The sequence below is a fragment of the Dromaius novaehollandiae genome, chromosome 20 (assembly GCF_036370855.1).
Source record: "Dromaius novaehollandiae isolate bDroNov1 chromosome 20, bDroNov1.hap1, whole genome shotgun sequence".
Lineage (NCBI taxonomy): Eukaryota > Metazoa > Chordata > Aves > Casuariiformes > Dromaiidae > Dromaius > Dromaius novaehollandiae.
The window spans coordinates 628862-646141 of NC_088117.1; the positions used below are offsets into that span (position 1 = coordinate 628862).

A 17280-nucleotide genomic window follows, 5' to 3' on the forward strand; every position below is an offset into this window, starting at 1 on the left:
AGGGAGATCTCAGGGGTAAGTAGTCTGTCTTCCTTTCCTTTTGATTCTTCTATTAGTATTTTCTCTTTTTTCCTCTTTTATTGCCCTCCTGGGGAATCCAAGGTGCCCAGCACACATGCCCTCCCTGAAGCCCAGGGGCACAGGTAGGGGCAGCGCTGGTTCAGGCTTTCACTGGCCGGTGGGCTCTTGCCCCTGAGAAGTGTCAGTGAGCTTTCTTGTCCGCCGGTGCCAAGAGACCAGAATCAGCCATAATAACACCACGGCATGTAAAATTGCCTGGGAATCCCAAACACGCAGTGAGATTATCAGTCCTGCAGAAGCCAGGGATGTATGGGATTGTCTCCTTTCCTCCAGGCCTTGCTGGTGACAAAGATGCTGAGGCTGCAGCACGTTTGTGAATGCGCCCTGAACACAGTGGCAAGAGCTTGGGGCTCAGTGTACCGTATGTGACTGTTACGCGTACTGTGTGGTGGAGTTGGCATGATGAGCCTTGGTCCTCAGGAGGCCTTTTTCCCCAGCTGAACCGGCTACAGGTTTTTCCTGCCCTCTTTGAAGGAAAGGATTCAATGTCAACTTGCCAATTCTCAAAAAGGCACCAAGTGGCATGAGAATGAGAGGTTCCCATGCAATTGTCTCGTCTCCTCACCCGTACAGCAGGTGTTGCTGCCTGTATTGGTTATCTGGAAGATTTTGTGCACTTTGATTTTTCTCTACAAAGGACACATTGGGCTAGTGAGCAGGTGCCCACCCCGAAATGCCAGGTTTTGTTTCTGAGCTTTTTACTGAAGCCTTTTGAAAAGGATTGCCTCCTGAAGATACCATGCGGAAGTGATGAGGATCAGTTCCTTCTGATCAAGCTGTCTGGCTTTCTTTCCAAAGAGAATCATCAGGAGACCCTGGAGAAGGAGACCTTTCCGGCAGGAGGCAGTCACAGCCTGCCAGCCTCTGATGAAGAGAGAGAGGCAACTCAAGCAACAGGCATGCCAGGTACTTGCTGTCCATTGTCATCCGCTGTAGGAAATCAAAAGCCCTGTGTGTCTGCAGGCTCTTCCCTTGGGGCCTGCTACTGCACAGCATGTCAGCGGCCAAATGTTAAAGTCTTAGGGCATTGGAAGTGTTCTAAAGCAAGCCAGGAGCGGCTTTCTGAAGATGTTTTTTGCCTCTGGTGTGTGGAGATGATTGCAATTAGTGTGCCAGACATGTGCATATAAACCTTTGTGGGTCCTATGAGATAGCCTCACTTCCCACACCATGCAGCTCCCCGGGATTTCGGAGCTTTGCCGTTTGGGGAAGGAGGCAGTTTTAACCACATTGAGCGCAAGTTAGGAAACACGACTCTTAATCGACTAGACCTCCTGCCCTACCTGCATCTCAGAACTTGCAGGGAGTCCCCAGAGGCCCTAGGCACAAAAGGAGTACCAAGTGGGATCCCTGCTGTGAAAGGAGGTCCTAAATGATGCCCTGATTCACAGGCCGGGCAGGGGTTTGGAGGGAACCTCATGCCTCCTTCTGCATGCTGTGTGCCTGAGCAGTGCTGAGGCTTTACCTCTCTCTGATTCTTGACAGCGCTTCCAAGTGTGTCACAGCCCGGAGAAGCCCTGCACGACAGGAAATACGCCTTTTTTCCAAAGCACCGAGGTACTGAGCCGTCTTGCAGGGATGCCTAAGTGAGAGAGGAGTCCTGAAGACTGGGAGCATACGAGTGGTGTTTGGAAGACCAGAGGGCGAAGGAAGGGGAGGTGGTGCCTGTGCTGGAGAAAAGGCAAAGGGAGAGAGCCAGGTTCAGGTGTCGTCTTTGCCGCAGGCTGCCGCAGAGGTGCCCACCCTGGCTGCTGGGCTGAGCAGCGCAGCCAGCACCCACCATTTCGGTTGGAGCCGGGACGTGGTGTAGCCCGGAATAGCAGTGTCACTGGCTATGGAAGCAGGAGCCCAAGAGAGCCGGACTCTTTTCCCTTGGGGCAAGTGTGCTGACCTGGGAGGGAAGAGTCAGGGTGGCACTCCCTGGACCCGGGATGGCTTTTGTCCACGTCGCTCAGAGGAGTTACTGGTAAACCAGATGAGCACCCCTGTGTGCTCTCCTTCTGGCCTGATGAGTTTTGTTCAGTGGGCTGACTTGTCTCAAAGTGTCAAGAGGATGCCTCCGTGAAACAGCCCTTTTGAGCCTCAGAAGGGCGAGGGAGCACCAAAGGGATTGTGGGATGTGAAGGATTGCCAGAAAGGGAGAGCAAACCCCTCCAATTGGGAAACCTGGATTATGGCCATCCCAGAAGGTAAACAAGGCTGAGAGGCTAAAGAGAGACTCCAAAGCGTGCTGATTTGCAATGACCTGGGGACTTTGCTGCTACTGAAACCAAGCAAGTGTTGCCGTCCCCGAGATTTCCCTCCTTCAGAGATGCTAAGAAAGGGAAAAAGAAAATTTCCTGGGAATGTCAAACAGACTGTGAGATTATCAGCAGTGCAGAACACAGTAACATATGGCCTTGTGTAATTTCCTCCAGGTTTGGCTAGTGGGAGAAGTGCAGCTGCCGCAGAGCCAAAAGACATACAAAAGCATTGCACGGTACGCACTGCAACGGTCTTGGGTATCCTCTTGGCTGGAGCAGCGTTGTGTTGCCTAGTTATTTGGCTGATGAGGAGGAGGAAACGGTGAGTTCACTGTTTTTTTTCCCAAAATTCTGTATTAGACAGCTGCTATTAGTAAGGAAGAGTTTACAGATGTAGTCTTCTGGAGGGCAAAGTTAGCTGCTGACAGTACTCTGTTGAGATTTCTGGTGTAAGAATTTCTATTTGAGCCCTTAGTTCATAGCAATGAGTATTCTTTTCTGAAAGCCATTCTTACTGTTGCCAGTATTACCTAATACTGACACTGTTGCTAAAAGAGAAGACCCAGCCATAGACGAAGGCAAAGCCAAGTCAGGAAGAGAAACAAAGAAGGGCGAGATTGCCATAGCAAGTAAGAACTGCAGTAGCTACAGTCCACTCTGAGGGAATTTGGGAAGAGAAATCACCTTGTTATCTAATGCCATTAATTCCAAATGTGCTCCTCAGCCTAGCTGTCGGAGCAACTCAGGTGATGGTGATGACTTCTTCCCAGCTCTAGGCATGGCTCTGGGAAAGGACGCTGTAACATCTGAACCTGGACACTCCCAACGAGTGTGTTTTCAGTGCGGGCAGTGATTTTGTACTTTGGATACATATTGCGAAGAGCGTGTTAAGGGCATTCATGGCAGAAGAAGTTGTGATCTTGTTTCCTCGAGGATCCCCTGAGTAGTCGCTGTCAGTCAAATACTATAAGTTGAGTGTTGGTCTTTGTCAGGCACACTGCGAAGTGAGACTCTGCAGCTCTCCTAGATTCTGGCAGACTGTGCACGTACTTCAGTGTCTGCTGTTTCTCAAATGTAGATCCCCTTCCCAGCATGTGCAGAGAAGGCAGGTCAATGTGGTATGGGCCAAGAAGGACTTGAGAGGCCCCTGGGCTTGGGTGGCTGGTGCAGAGAAGCAAAACCAAAGCTGTGCGGGTGCAAGTGTGCCCTGTTTGCTACTTGTAGCTTTCCGTACCACGCTGCTGCTACTCAGGGGCAGGGTGCCAGGCCCCACGGGGGCTGCACGCCGCTCCCCCGGCACCCCCGCGTCAGCTGCGGCCCGGCCCAGCCAGGCGGCCGACGGGGCCCAGAGCTGCGGCCCTCGGAGCCCGTCCACGCCGCGGGGCTGCTGCAGCCCTGGCAGGTCCAGGCTCTCCTCTGCCCTGGGACCCACAGCCCGCCTGTCCTGAACAGCCACCTCTCCCCGCAGGAACCTCCGCGCAGCCCAGAGATCCAGACCAGATGCCGGCGGCCGCCTCTCGCGCCAGGACAACCGGCCCACCCGCCCCGGTGCTCCGGAGAGCCGGACGCAACACCAGCGGCCGCCACGCGCACCTGGAAGACCGGCCCGCCCACCCTGGCGCCCCAGAGAACCGGAGCCCTCACGCGCGGGCAGCCGCCCGCCCCGCCCGCCCCCCCCACGGCCCTCGCGGCCCCCCAGCACTGCCCCAGCACCTGGGCACCAGCAGACCGTGGCTGCAGCCCAGATGCAGCCGCTGCCACCCGCTGTGCCTGGTGCTGCCCGGCGCCCTCCCAAACCGCCTCCCCGGCCCCCCAGCCCCCTGCCTGCATTTCCCTCCTGCCCCCCTGGAAGCAGCTGGCTCTGGTCAAGACCCCGGTAGGGACTTTGGTCCAGTTGCTGAGGCAGCCAAGGATTATATAACAATAAATATTTAGAAACTACCCTGCTGCAGCAGAAGGGACACCAGTTTTCTTTTCTTCTTTTGGCAAAGTTAAATTCAAACCCAAATACTGCTACCTGTGTTACTTTTGTTTGCTTTGAGCCTCTGTTTCCTCCATCCCCAAGCTGTAAGGAGTAGAGCTGTGCACTGCTGGGGTTTAAAGAATGATGAGACTGCCCAAGCTTCTGAAGAAGCAGGGAGGTTTCCAGAGGCAGGGCTTTCCCTCCCCCAAGGGCTAAGGGGAGCTGGCAGGGATTTGAGAACCAGCAAGGCAGGGAATGAGTACAGAAAAGCTGGGGGGAGAAAACGCAGCATGAGAGAAGTGACTGCAGGAGGAGAGGGAAGTACTAAATCGTTGTTTTCACCCCCTTGCCAGAGAGCTCCACAGCAGAGAAGGCAGCTGCAGAAACCAGTCGCTCACACACTGCAGCGTCTCCAGCACACCCAGCTCAGCCTTTTAAGCAGAGCGGTGCCCTTGCCCTGCTGGGACTCCCCAGCCTGTCCTAGGGCTCCCAGGATGGGACTGCAGGGGAACTGCCCCTGCGCCACTGCCCCAAACCTGCCGGGCCACCCCGTAAGACTTTGGAGACCGCTCAGGACCCAAGCCACGCAAGCAGGACACCTCAACATGGTCCCAGGCTGCAGGAACAAGGCCGGCCAAACCAGCCTGAAACCACTGCTTGCTTCCAAAGGACCTGTTTGCGCTGGGCCGCTCCTACAGCAGCAACTAGCACCGCAGAACAGCAGAGGGGGGCAGTGGGTGCTGCGAACCCGGTGACATTTCTAAGGGGCAGCTGGCACAAGTGAGCAAGTTTTGGCAGCTCTGTGCACATGCAGAGGATGGGTTCTTGACATGCTTTCCTCCTCCTGCTCGCCTCTTCCTCTTGGGATGCACTTACACCCCTTGGCCCTACACAGAGACCAAAGGAGGAAGAGCAGCAGCGTCACATGATGCAAGAGACTCGCTGGGCCCAGGGAGGCCCCTGCCTAAACCACCATGTTCACACAAGCCAAGCATCGCCAGAGCAAGCCCGACACAAAGCCTCTGCTATTGCAGCTCTCAGTCCGCTCGGCGCCTGTGCAGCACGTGAGACCAGCCAAGGTGCGTTAATGACCTTTACAAAGCCTTTCAAAGCCAAGTTGCAGGAGTTGTTCTCACATTCTTCCTAGGAAGACAGCAATGTGAGGCTAACCCAGCAGGTGAGCCTCCCTCCAGCACCATACTTCCCACGGACAAGCAGTAGGGATACATAACACAGGACTGTTGAACTGAAATGGTTTTAGGCGGAGTTTGAGAGGCTGTCCTGAGAAAGCCCAGAGGCCAAGTTGGAGGGCAGGTGTGACGGGACTGGGGCATTCGTGACTCCGTCCCTTCTGCTCACCTACAGAAGGGGATGTCTTTGTTGCAGAAGGGTAGTGTCAAGATAACCATCAACGGCCTAATTCTCTGGTATGCAGATAGTCAACGTTCTGGAAGTAGGCAGATGTCTGGGGAGAGGAAGTCCTCTCTCCGGACAGCTGCCAAGGTGACTGTGCCACTCTAGGCGAGCACTGAGACTGCTACTGAAGCAATTCTGCGCTTTCCTGCAAGGCAGCACATGTCTTTGCCCACACACTCCCCTTTCTCGGGGGCACACACCCAGAGAAGCCCACGCTGGCCTCCTTTGGTCAGCAAGAGCTACAGGGGCCTGGCCAGCATCCTAACCCCCCGTGCTGTTGAACGTGCAGCCAAAACAGAACGCAGTGAGCAACGCAGCTTTTATCTGCAAACAACTGCTCCGCGGCAAAGCAGAAGAAATGCCTCCCGGCAAGGGGGAAATAGGAACACAGACCAAACTGCCTTCTGAGGAAAAACAAGTCCCTAACAATGGGAGATGGTTCCAGCTTGAAAACTCTGGGGTGGGGAAAATTAAACCGGTCACCTGCCCCCTCGTCTCAAAGGAGTCCGCAAGGGAGAACACCCAAGAACACTGGCTTGGAGTCAGAGGAGCGCTCACTGGGGACAGGGAAATGACAGGAAAGGAAATGGCATTTCCCAGGAAGAGGAAGGAAACGGAATCATGCCACGAAGTCCCTCAGACCAGCCCACTGCACAGGAGCCTCCTTCCCAGCCACCTCCAGAGGCAGAGGCGTTCTTTGCCTCCTCAAGTCTAACAGAGCCCACAGCAAAGTACCTCAGAGCTGAAGAGCAGCCTTGGCCTCTGCAAAGAAGGAGGCAACAAGCTCCGAGAAGAAACAAACACTGTGCCAGCGCCTGCACATCCAGACTTTCTTCCAAAGCCACCTCCCTGCCATTGGAAGCTTCAGTCCTGCAGGAAGAGAAGTATTTGCACCTCGGGCATATTAAACTCGTCTCCAGGAGGACAATTCACGTCAGAGCCTGGGAACCGACAGAATCCCCCTGCGTGCTAGTTATGGCCAGGCTTGCACAACTGAGCCCTTCACGCTCCCGTGATGTCATTGTAGAAGTCAGGGGACGCACAAGCCAAAACATGAGGAAAGACAGAAATACCATTTGCATAAAGCTGCCTCCCTGCCTGTGCACGTTCTTCTGGGCCACCGACTCTTTCCTCGCAGACCTTTCCTGCCTCCCCTGCACCCAAGCTTTTGCGACTCGGGAATCACTCAACATCAGCTTGACAGGGTCAGTGCTTCTGCTAGAAAACCCGGAGGGGCAGCTGGGCAGACTCAGCTCTGCTGCTCCACCACAGCCCACAAATCCCAAACCTACCAGAGGACAGGAAAAATGGAGGAAGCTCCCTGCCCTTCCTTTCTCCTTCCTGCCCTTCCCAAGGGTGATGTTGCCCTCATCACCAGGGCCACCAGCACTCACCCCTCTCTCAGAGAGACACGTCCAGGCCAATACCTTCTTGCCAGGACTACAAGCCATCACTTAACTAAACCACAGGTGTCCCAGTTCTTCAAAGCACACAGTGCTATGGAAAATTATGCTCGCCAGCCACCATAACAGGGTCCGACCCTAGGTTCCCGCTGAGAAGTTCAGAGCCAAATCAAAGCATATTTAATACAATTTAATGATGCATGTGCAGCAATTGCAGCTGGAGCTAGGTGCCTCCCAAGAGGCACCCCAAACAAAGAAATCCCTGGGCAATTATACCCTCACAAGCTAAGCTCCCCACACCCCATGCAAAGCTTCAGACCAATCACCATATCTGGCTCTGGGGGCTTCGTGTTCTTCGGTGGCTCCCACTGCTGTCTCTAGGCAGCCTGGTTTGCCTTATCTTTATTGTGGTGGCTTCTGCTGATGGACTTCGCTTCCTCGTAAGCTTCCTTATCTTTCCACCTTGCACCGGCCCTGGCGCCCTTCCTTACTGGACTAGCTGACAGTTCCTCATGTTATCTGAGTGCAGCCTAAGGCTTCAGCGCATTTAGCTACTCATGCTAAGCAAGGTTTATATAAGTTGCGCTAAGCTGTTACCTCTAGACAGTTCCAGCTCAATATTCTTTAACAGTCCTCCCTTTGTTTCTGGTAAGCATCCCTGCTAATCCTTTAGACAAGAGTTCTCAAAGGCTGTCAAGGCATACCATCACTTTCCATAATCTTATGTATAATATGATCATAAGTAATAGGCATAACATGGTTAAACTTAACACAACTACTCCTGGGTACAACACGTGAGTATGAATCCCTGTTGCAGTTGGTGATCATCCCAGAGGAGTTTCCCAACCATGATGTGCTCCGTCCTGCTTCACCCTTTCCAAGACGTCCTGTATCTCCTCTGTATCATGATGAGTGGCGATTAGAGCTTTTTGTCCATTGTTTTGGATGCGCTCTAGCAGCTGACGCAGCTCATCACGTTGCGGTAGTTTCTCCACCAATGTAAGATTCATTCCGATGGGGGTAAGCAGTCAAGCTTGACTCAGTGTGTAATTAGATTGTAACAATGGATAAGACGTACCAGGAGCTGAAGAACTAAGTTACCAACGCAACTATTTGAGTGATTACGTGTCTTTACAGCAATGTCCACTATGAATATAAGACTACAAAGGGTTCTCATACATACACAGCCTTTCCCAATATATACAAGTACAGTCTAACTTTAACAGCAAAATTGGAACATAGTATGACAGTATATGGCCTGTCCCATTTGGGTTTTAACTTGGATTTTCATAAAAATACTTTAACTAAAACTTCATCCCCAGGCTGTGTAACAGGCACTTGTATTTCAGGTGGTGGGGACTGATACCACTGAGCATATTTTTTAAGATTTTCAAACCTTTTTTGCATACTTAGATCACACTGGCTTAGTCGTTCATTTCCGTCTAACAGGCTGCTCTTAGCTGGAATAGAAGTCCCTCGTATAGCTAAAGGTCTCCCACAGAGAATTTCAGCTGGTGGTAGTCCTACGGGTTGTTCTGGAGCATTTCGTACGTCCCACAGAGCAAAGTTTAGGGCTTCTGGCCATTTTAGGCCACTGTGTGTGCATACCTTTGCGATTCTTTCGTCTAATGTCCTGTTCTTTTTGCAGCCACGTATATTCCTGCACTGGCCCAGACTTTCTGTACTTGCCTAGCTACCGCCTCTGCTCCCCCATGAGCTTTCTCGTGAAACCACCTAGCTGTAGGAACTGCATTTTGGGGAGAGGCAGAATTGGTTTTCCCCCTAATTGTCCATATTTGTTAAAGAATAGCGAACTGAAACTGTCTAGAGGTAGCCGCTTAGCACAACTTATATAAAACTTGCTTAGCATGAGTAGCTAAATTTGCTGAAGCCTTAGGCCGCACTTAGATAAAATAATGAACTTTTACTTAGTCCAGTAAGAAAAGGGCCTCAGAGCTGGTTCAAGCTAGGAAGATAAGGAAGTTACAAGCAGTCTGCATTCCTGCGTCTCACACTCCGAAAGGGAGGGTGTCTGCAGGAATGCGTCTCACACTCCGAAAGGGAGGGTGTCAAGGCTTTGAAGTAAGACCAGTGCAGGGCATTAGGACCTTGAGGGACAAAGCCTTAGCTCACTGCTGGGGCAGTGTTAATTGTTATGATTTAGAATCACCTCCTCCTCAGGACCTTGAGACACAACAGTAAGACCCCACAAAAACAGAGGTACAACCGTCAGCAGAGACTGCAAAAAACAAAAATAAGGAGAAAAACAGCTTACCTCAGAATGATGATGAGACCCAATGAGGAGCAGGAGACCCCAGACCAAAAAATTACTATTGGTCTAACTACCATGTGAGGGGTGGGAAATGTAAGTTGAAAAAACTATAATTGCCCAGGATTTGTTTATGTTAGGGTCCCTCTTCGGAGGCACCCAGCTCGAGCTGTAATTACTGCACGCGCGTCATTAATATTTAATTTGTTTTGATTTGGCTCCAAAATTTTTCTGCGGGAACCTAGGGTCGAGCCCTGTTATGGTGGCCGACAAGCCTAATTTCCATAACAATATTCCATCATCATCTTGTTCTACTTCCCTTTGTTCCCATTGTTTCTTCTCTTCCACGGAGCAGGCCTTCTCATACATGGTTCTGGGGTCTATGACATTTGGCCATTCACTTTGGTTCATCCTTGGAAGTGCCACCACACGGCCTCTCAGAGGTTCATGGGCTGCAGCCTTTGCAGCGGCGTCAGCTAAAGCATTTCCTTTACTGATTTCTGTAGTGTCTTTAGGATGGGCTGGGCAGTGTATTACAGCAATTTCTTTGGGCCTTTGGACTGCTTCCAGCCAATTACGTATTTCTTCTGCACTAGCTGTTTTCTTTCCTGATCATGTAAAAAAAAAAAAAATCCTCGTTTTTTCCATAACATCCCAGTTGCCTCACATATCCCAAAGGCATATCGAGAGGCACTGTAGATGTCAACTTGCTTCCTTTTCCTAGGTGCCCTGCACGTGTCAAGGCTACTAGTTCTGCGCCTTGCACACTCATTCATGTGGGAAGCAGTTCGGCCTCCATTACTCGTTTTTGGCTGACTACAGCACACCCAGTTTGACGTTGTCCATGTGGGTAGCAGGATGAGCTGTTTACAAATAGAACCAGATCCGGTTTTTGCAAAGGAACATCAGTTAAATGGGTTCTCGGCTTACTGGAAGTGTGCATTACCTGCTCACATTGGTGATGTTTTTCTCCATCATCAGGCAGAGGTATTAGAGTTGCTGGATTCAGGGTATTGCATCTTTTTAGGACTACATTATCTGCCATGAGGAGGATCAGTTCGTATCTGTGTGCCCGTTGTGGCCATAATGCCTGGGTCGCATATCGTTTAATAGTATCTCCACTTTGTGCGGCACATGAACTGTGACAGGGTGCCCCAGAATGAGAGGGCGGCTTCTCTCTCCCTATTGCCGCTGTTGCTGCCACCGATTTGGTGCAGGATGGCGCCCCTGCTGCAACCAAATCTAGCTGAGCAGAATATGCTACCGGTCTCTGGTGGGGGTCCTACTTTTTGCCTCATTACTCTGCTGGCAATCCCCTTACGTTCATGTACCTATAAATTGAAGGGCTTTGTATATTCTGGGAGCCCGAGAGCAGGCGCGGATGCCAAAGCTCCTTTCATAGTTCTAAAAGCTTGCTCTCTTTCGAGGCCCCACGCAATGGGTTCTGCTGCTTCATTTCTAGTGGCCTCTGTCAGGGGTTTTGCTAATTCTCCCAACCCAGGAACCCATGGTCTGCAACAATCCCCCAGATCCAAGGAATCCTCCTAACTGTTTCTGTGTTACTGCACGGGGGAGTTTTATGATAGCATTTACTCTCTCTGGGTCTCTGGGAGTCGTTGCCCTTCTCTTAGAATGAACCCCAAGTACTCTACCTCTTTTTGACACAGCTGGAGTTTAGACGGAGATGCCCGGTGACCCTTTTTCTGTTAAAGTAGGACACAGATATGCAGAGTCCATTATACAGGTATCCTCATCCTTACTCGCTATCAGTAAACCATCTACATATTGCCTGAGAGTTGACCCACCCGGTAATTCTACATCTTTTAAATCATTCCTTAACACTTGTGAGGAAAGGGTGGGAGAGCCAGTGAACCCTTGTGGGAGGTGTGTCCACGTCCGCTGTTGCCCTTTCCATGTAAAGGCGAACAAGGGTTGACTACTTTCCTCAAGCGGGATCCTAAAGAAAGCAGCAGTTAGGTCAATTACAGGGAAACATTTTGCCCAACGTGGCATTTGTAAAAGCACTGTGGAAGGATCAGGCACTACTGGGGGAGGGGTCACCACACGTTGATCGATTGCTCGCAAATCTTGGACAAACTGGTATTCTGGATCGCCATCAGAATCCCGCCCGTGCTTTTTAACTGGCACAATCGGAGTGTTGTATGGGGATTCACAGACCCTAAGGAGACCCAGTTTTACATCGTGATCCGTTTGCTTTCAGATACTCTTCTTGGCTTCTTTGGGGGTAGGGTATCGTTTAACCGTGGCAGGCAATCCCCCCTTTGCTTTTATCGAGACTCAGCTAGCTGATTTCAACAGTCCACCATCCATTCCTCAAGAGCTCCATAACTTCCCAGGAACTGATTCTAAACCTATGGGAATTTGCAGATTAGTTGTCTCTGGCTCTGGTGTCTCAGCCACAACACATGAGCCCATTAGTACTAATTTTATCCCTCCCGGCTGTATATTTTATCCCTCCTGGCTGTAAGCAGATCTGAGTATCCAAGGCTTGCGGGAGATCTCTCCCTAAAAGGCAAGAGGGTGAATCTGTGGAAATCATGAAGTGTCCCCACACTCCTTTACCTCCAACAGTGAGCAATAAGGGCTTAGTTAACGCTCATTTGCCTTTTCCCATCTCTCCTTGTACTATTATTTCATCTGACGATTTGCATCCTTTAGGCTCAAAACTCAAAAGGGAAAGAGTAGCTCCGGTATCCACTAGATAGGGCACTTCTAGACCTTCTAGACTTGCCACTATCTGCCCCCTGACATCCAAATCTATATCCCAGGAATTTACCCCAATTTCCACAGGATTCACTGTTCACTCCTGATGATCAAAGGCTCCCTGCGGCGGCCATCCTTCTGCCGGGTTACCCTCCTTAGTCACCAACGGCCAATCCTCCTGACATACTTGGATCAACCCTTTTTTCCTTTGATTCTTACTACCATCAGTCTTACTCCAGTTTTGCAAAATTTCAGCCAAGGGCCACCCCTTCTCTAGGCCAGAATTATTTCCCACATTGAGTTCCTGAAAAGTGCATCCTATGGTGATCAGATATGCCTTTTTTTTCTTTTTCTTTCCTCTCCCCCCCACAATACCTGCCTGCAGCTGCTGTGATCACACACTCTCTCTCTCTCTCTCGGAACCGCACTCACACCACCCGAGGCTTTGACTGCTAGGACTGCAGTCCCGTCGCAGTGGGCAGCTTTAGCAGCCGACGGGTGCCCCCTTCGCTTCCCAGGTTATACGCACTCACACACTCACAGGACTGTTCACACTCACACCAGTCACAGCGACTCCAGATTTCTGTCTCTACAGTCTGGCGGTGCGCCTTACGCTGACCCGGCTGCGCACTCCCCGTTCCGGCCGGATCGAGACGGGACTCGAATCCACTCAAGGAAGCGGCAGTTAGGTCAATTACAGGGAAACATTTGGCCAATGTGGTTCATCACGTTATCTGCGTTATCGGCCTAAGATTTCAGCAAATTCAGCTACTCATGCTAAGCAAGGTTTATGTAAGTTGTGTTAAGTGGTTTACTCTAGACACCTTTGGTTCAATATTCTTTAACTACAGCACAAAGAGGAGTGTTTCGCCTGCACCAGCGTTTGCCAAAGAGCAGAAATTCCTTAACATTGGTGACCAGGAAGCGTTTGCATTCCTTCTTCAGGTTACTGATAGGAAAAGAGCAAGCTTGACTTTACTGCCTGCCATTACTCCTTTAAAGCATTACAATCCCGGGTGTTCATACGGTTTGGGAATGGGCATCAACATAAAGAGGGGAGGCTGGCAAGACACACAAGCCATGCTCACAAAGCCCAGCCTCCGGGGCCAGGATACATGTGAGGGCGTCAGCACCTCCTCCTTGCTGAGAGAGAGAGCACCCAAAGCCACCAGGAGTGTTGTCCAAAACGCGGATTCGTTGCCCGGTGTGCAATAAGCCAATAATTACACGCTCAGCAGAGACATTGGCTTATTTAGCTCAGAGCTGCGCAAGCCTGGGTGCTCGGTGGTTTCCCACAAATCAAGCACCCGCCTCCAGCTTTTCAAGTAGCATCAAGACAAACACATTGCCAGGTTTGCAACTTTCCCTTTTGCACTGGTTGGTCAGGGATTTCTTCATTGCCCGGGTCCCGCCCCTGTCTCTCAAGGTCCTGAGGAGGAGATGGTCATTCCAGCAATTGACACTGCCCCAGCAGGGACAGCAGGTGTTATCTCCCAAGGTCCTGACGAGGAGGAGATAGTCCAGACCTCCTAATGAACACTGCTCCCGCAGTGAGAGGAGGCTTTGTCTCCCAGGCTCCTGGCGCCCAAGCAGGCCTTATTTCAAAGCCTTGACATCCTCCCTTTCGGAGTGTGAAGCGCAGGAATGCAACCTGCTTGTAACTCCCTCATTTTTCCAGCCTCCACCAGCTCCGGGGCCCTTTCTCACTGGACTAGGAGTGCGGCCTAAGGCTCCAGCAAATTCAGCTAGTCATGCTAAGCAAGTTTTATACAAGTTGTGCGAAGCGGCTACCTCTAGACAGCTTGAGTTCAATAATTGACAGTCCAGGTCCCAAGGTCTTCAGTTAGGGATACGTGGACCTCCAGTTCTTTTGCCAAATTGGCAATACGTACCTAGAAATAAAACATTTTGATTTAATGTTTCTTTTAGGGCTTTAGCAGTTCTAGGATGCCCTTGATTAAAGAATGCTTCTTTTCAGAAAATAGAAGTTATCCTAAACTACCTAGTTTGAACATTCTTTCTGAGCTTCCCAGGGCTGTCTTGTAACAGTTTCCCACAAATCAAGCACACTCCCCCGCCTTTTCAAGTAGCATTTTTACAAACACATTGCAAGGTTTGCAACTTTCCCTTTTACACTGATTGGAGAGTAATGTACAGACAATTATACTACTGCTTACACACCAATTTACTACTACACATGCTCGGGGAAGGGTCTTCACCCGGGCGTGGGGCTTTTGGACCTGTGGGAGTGATTTTTTGTGTTTTATGGAGGACAGTTCAGTTAGGGATAGATGCACCTCCAATTCTTTTGCCAAACTGGCAACACGTACGGAGAAATACAGCATTTTGATGTAGTGTTTCTTTAGGGCTTTAGCAGGCAGAGTCCCAGCGGGGCGGGGGAGGAGAGCTGGGGCACAGGCTTGGCCCTGGAGCCCCCCCGCCTGTCAGCAGCTGCCCCCGGGCCAGCTCCAGAAGCGCAGAGCTGGCGCCGGCGCTGGGGCAGAGCGGCGGCAGCGGGGCGCGAAGGAGAGCAGCGAGCGAGGCCGGAGCAGGCGCTGGCGCGGAGCTGCCGAGCAGCGAGGCGAGCGCAGGGGCGCGAGCGTGTGGGCAGAGAGCCGGGCTGCCCCCGAGGGGCTCCTCGAGGGCGGCAGCAGCACCCCCGGCCGCCAGCATGCCCGGGCTGCCCGCACAGGGCGGCGCCGGCGCCGGCGCGCGGAGGGAGCGCGGGCCGCGGCGGGGGTGCGCGGCCCCCTGCGCCTCCCGCGCGGAGGGCGCCCCTGAGCTCACAGAGGGGCCCCGCGCTGCGCCGCGCCGCGCCCTGAGCTCACAGAGGGGCCCCGCGCTGCGCTGCGCTGCGTCGTGCTGCGCGGTGTTGCGCTGCGCTGCGCTGCGCTGCGCTGCGGTGCAGTGCGGGGCTCTGCGCTGCGTCGTGCTGCGGGGCGGTGCAGGGCGGGGTGCTGCAGGGCGGGGTTTTGCGCGGGGCTGTGCCGCGCCGCGCCCCGCAGACGCCGCTCCGCGCGCGCGTTGCTCGAGGGCGCCGGCGGGGGGCGGCTGCTGGCGCCGGGCAGCATGGTGCGAGCGCGGGGGGCGTCCGGCGCCGGGCGGCGCCTGCTGCTGCTGCTCGGGCTCCTGGCGGCGCTGCGTGCCCGGGACAGCCGGGCTGCTCCGCGGGCAGCGCCGGGCCCAGGTAGGGCGGGCGGGCGGGCGGCGCCGGAGGCGGAGGCGGAGGCGGAGGCGGCGCGGCAGGCTGGGGGCGGCGGGGCCGGCTGGCGAGCGGCCGGGGCGGCGGGAGGCGGCGTCGGGGGCCGGGAGCGGCTGGGCGAGGCTCGTGGGGCCGCGGGGAGGGGGGTGCGCTGGGGGGCGGCGGGGGCCGGGGGCGAGAGCTGTGCCTGGAGCGGCGCCTGGCGCTGGCTGACGGGAGCTGTTGTCCCCGCGGGCGGTTGCAGCGGTGCCCGGCGGCGATGGCGATCCAGCTGCGTGGCCGGACGCCGGCGCCGAGCCTCGCGGACAGGCTGGAGGTGAGTCCTCGGGGGACCTGAGCTTCCCTGGCAAGAGCAGAAGCGTGCCTTTCCTGGCGCCGCTTTGGCCTGGCGCTGGCCGGGGAGCTCTCGTGCCCCCGCAGCGCGAATGCTGCTTCGAGTCCTCCGGCGCTGAGGGTTGCCCCTTTGCAGAGCGCTGGCTTCCTTGGTGGAGCTTAGAGAGCTCCGCGGAAGAAGGGGCCGAGGGGCCGCGTGTTTGTTTGTCTTGGGGGTGCTTGGGGGCTGTCTGTGGCAATACATGATGAGAACTGCTCCCATCGGTGGTTGCTTACAGATGTGGCTGAAGCTGAGGATTATCCAGCTTCTCAGCTGCATCCCGTTGCCGAGCCTCCAGGTCTTCCCAGGGGTACGTAGTCAGTTTTTACTTCCCTGAAAGAACAAGAACTTTCCTTGTGCTATTTTGCTCCCATGAAATTGTGCTTCATACTTCCTCTGGGGTCCAAGGGCTTTACAGCCGCAGGGGAGTCCCAGGGGTAAGTTGTGAGCATTTCTTTCCTTTGAGAGCTGCCAGGCAAAAGGTCCTCTCTGCCCATCCACAGCTTTGGGACTATTGACCTACATATATGTCCCATGTGATGACGTGACCCCCCTTCCATTCATTACAACTGCTTTGTGAAGAAGTTGGTAGCAGCTTCTAAGGAAAACTTGCCACCTCTGTGTTGGGTTTCTGCTCTGCCTGTAGGCTTTGGTGATCCAGCATTTTGGCTGTTTCCTCTTCCTGACCCTCGGGACGATCCCCAGGGTAAGTACTGAATATGTATTTGCTTTGTAGAAGAAGCTTTTACGTTTCCAGCTTTTCCTGGTGGTGAGTGTAACTGAATAAGTCGTTGGCTGATGCTCAGAGGCACAGAAGAGCAGAGTGGGACTCGGGAGGCCTTGAGAGATGTGTCCCGGGGTGCTTTGCCTTGCAGGGTCTTTGTGCTGCTTCCAAAGCCTGCTGCAAAGCCAGCGGGCTTGCTGGGGTTGAGTTTACAGCTTGTGTGAACTCCGGGGTGTGCTTTCCCGCAGCAGCTCTGTGCCTGCTTAGATTTATGGCCATACGATGCCACTGCAGACACCCGCTAAGCGTTTGCAAGGTGCACATGAGCAGAAGTATGGTGTAATTATATGTTCCCCGTCATTCACCACCCTTCAAATCCGAAGTTGTTTATGGAAATACATGATGAGAACTGCTCCCATCTGTGTTTGGTTACAGATGTGGCTGTAGTTGAGGGTTCTCCAGTTTCTCAGCTGCATCCCGTTCTTGAGCCTGCAGGTCTTCCCAGGGGTATGTAATCAATTTTTATGTCCCTGGAAGAATAAGAACTTCCTATGTACTATTTTGTTCCTGTGAACTTGTACTTCCTACTTCCTCTGCAGGTGGTTCAAGCACTTCTGTGGAAGTATGTTGCAGCACATAATGAAAACTTGTCTTGTCTGTGTTTGCTTACAGGCCTTCCTGCAGGCAGGGGCCTTCCAGCTTCTCAGCTGGATCCTGTTTCTGAGCCTCAGGAGCATGCCAGGAGTAAGTGGTGGAGATGTATTCCCTTCCTGGGAGGAGCCTGTGGTTTCAGAGTTGTGTTCGTGGGCCGTGTAGCTTCAGTCCTTGGCCGAGGCTCATGCCTGCAAAAGAGCAGAGCGGGCTTTGGGAGGGCTTCAGAGA

The 17280-nt window shown here is 53.1% G+C and overlaps 1 long non-coding RNA gene across 1 annotated transcript; it reads left to right on the forward strand.

The window, feature by feature from the left end:
* Positions 1 to 884: 884 nt before the first annotated feature.
* On the forward strand, positions 885 to 2554 carry LOC135330414 (uncharacterized). Its single transcript, XR_010392452.1, has 3 exons — positions 885 to 987; positions 1567 to 1638; positions 2499 to 2554. It is a non-coding gene; the product is annotated as an uncharacterized LOC135330414 (long non-coding RNA).
* Positions 2555 to 17280: the final 14726 nt, after the last annotated feature.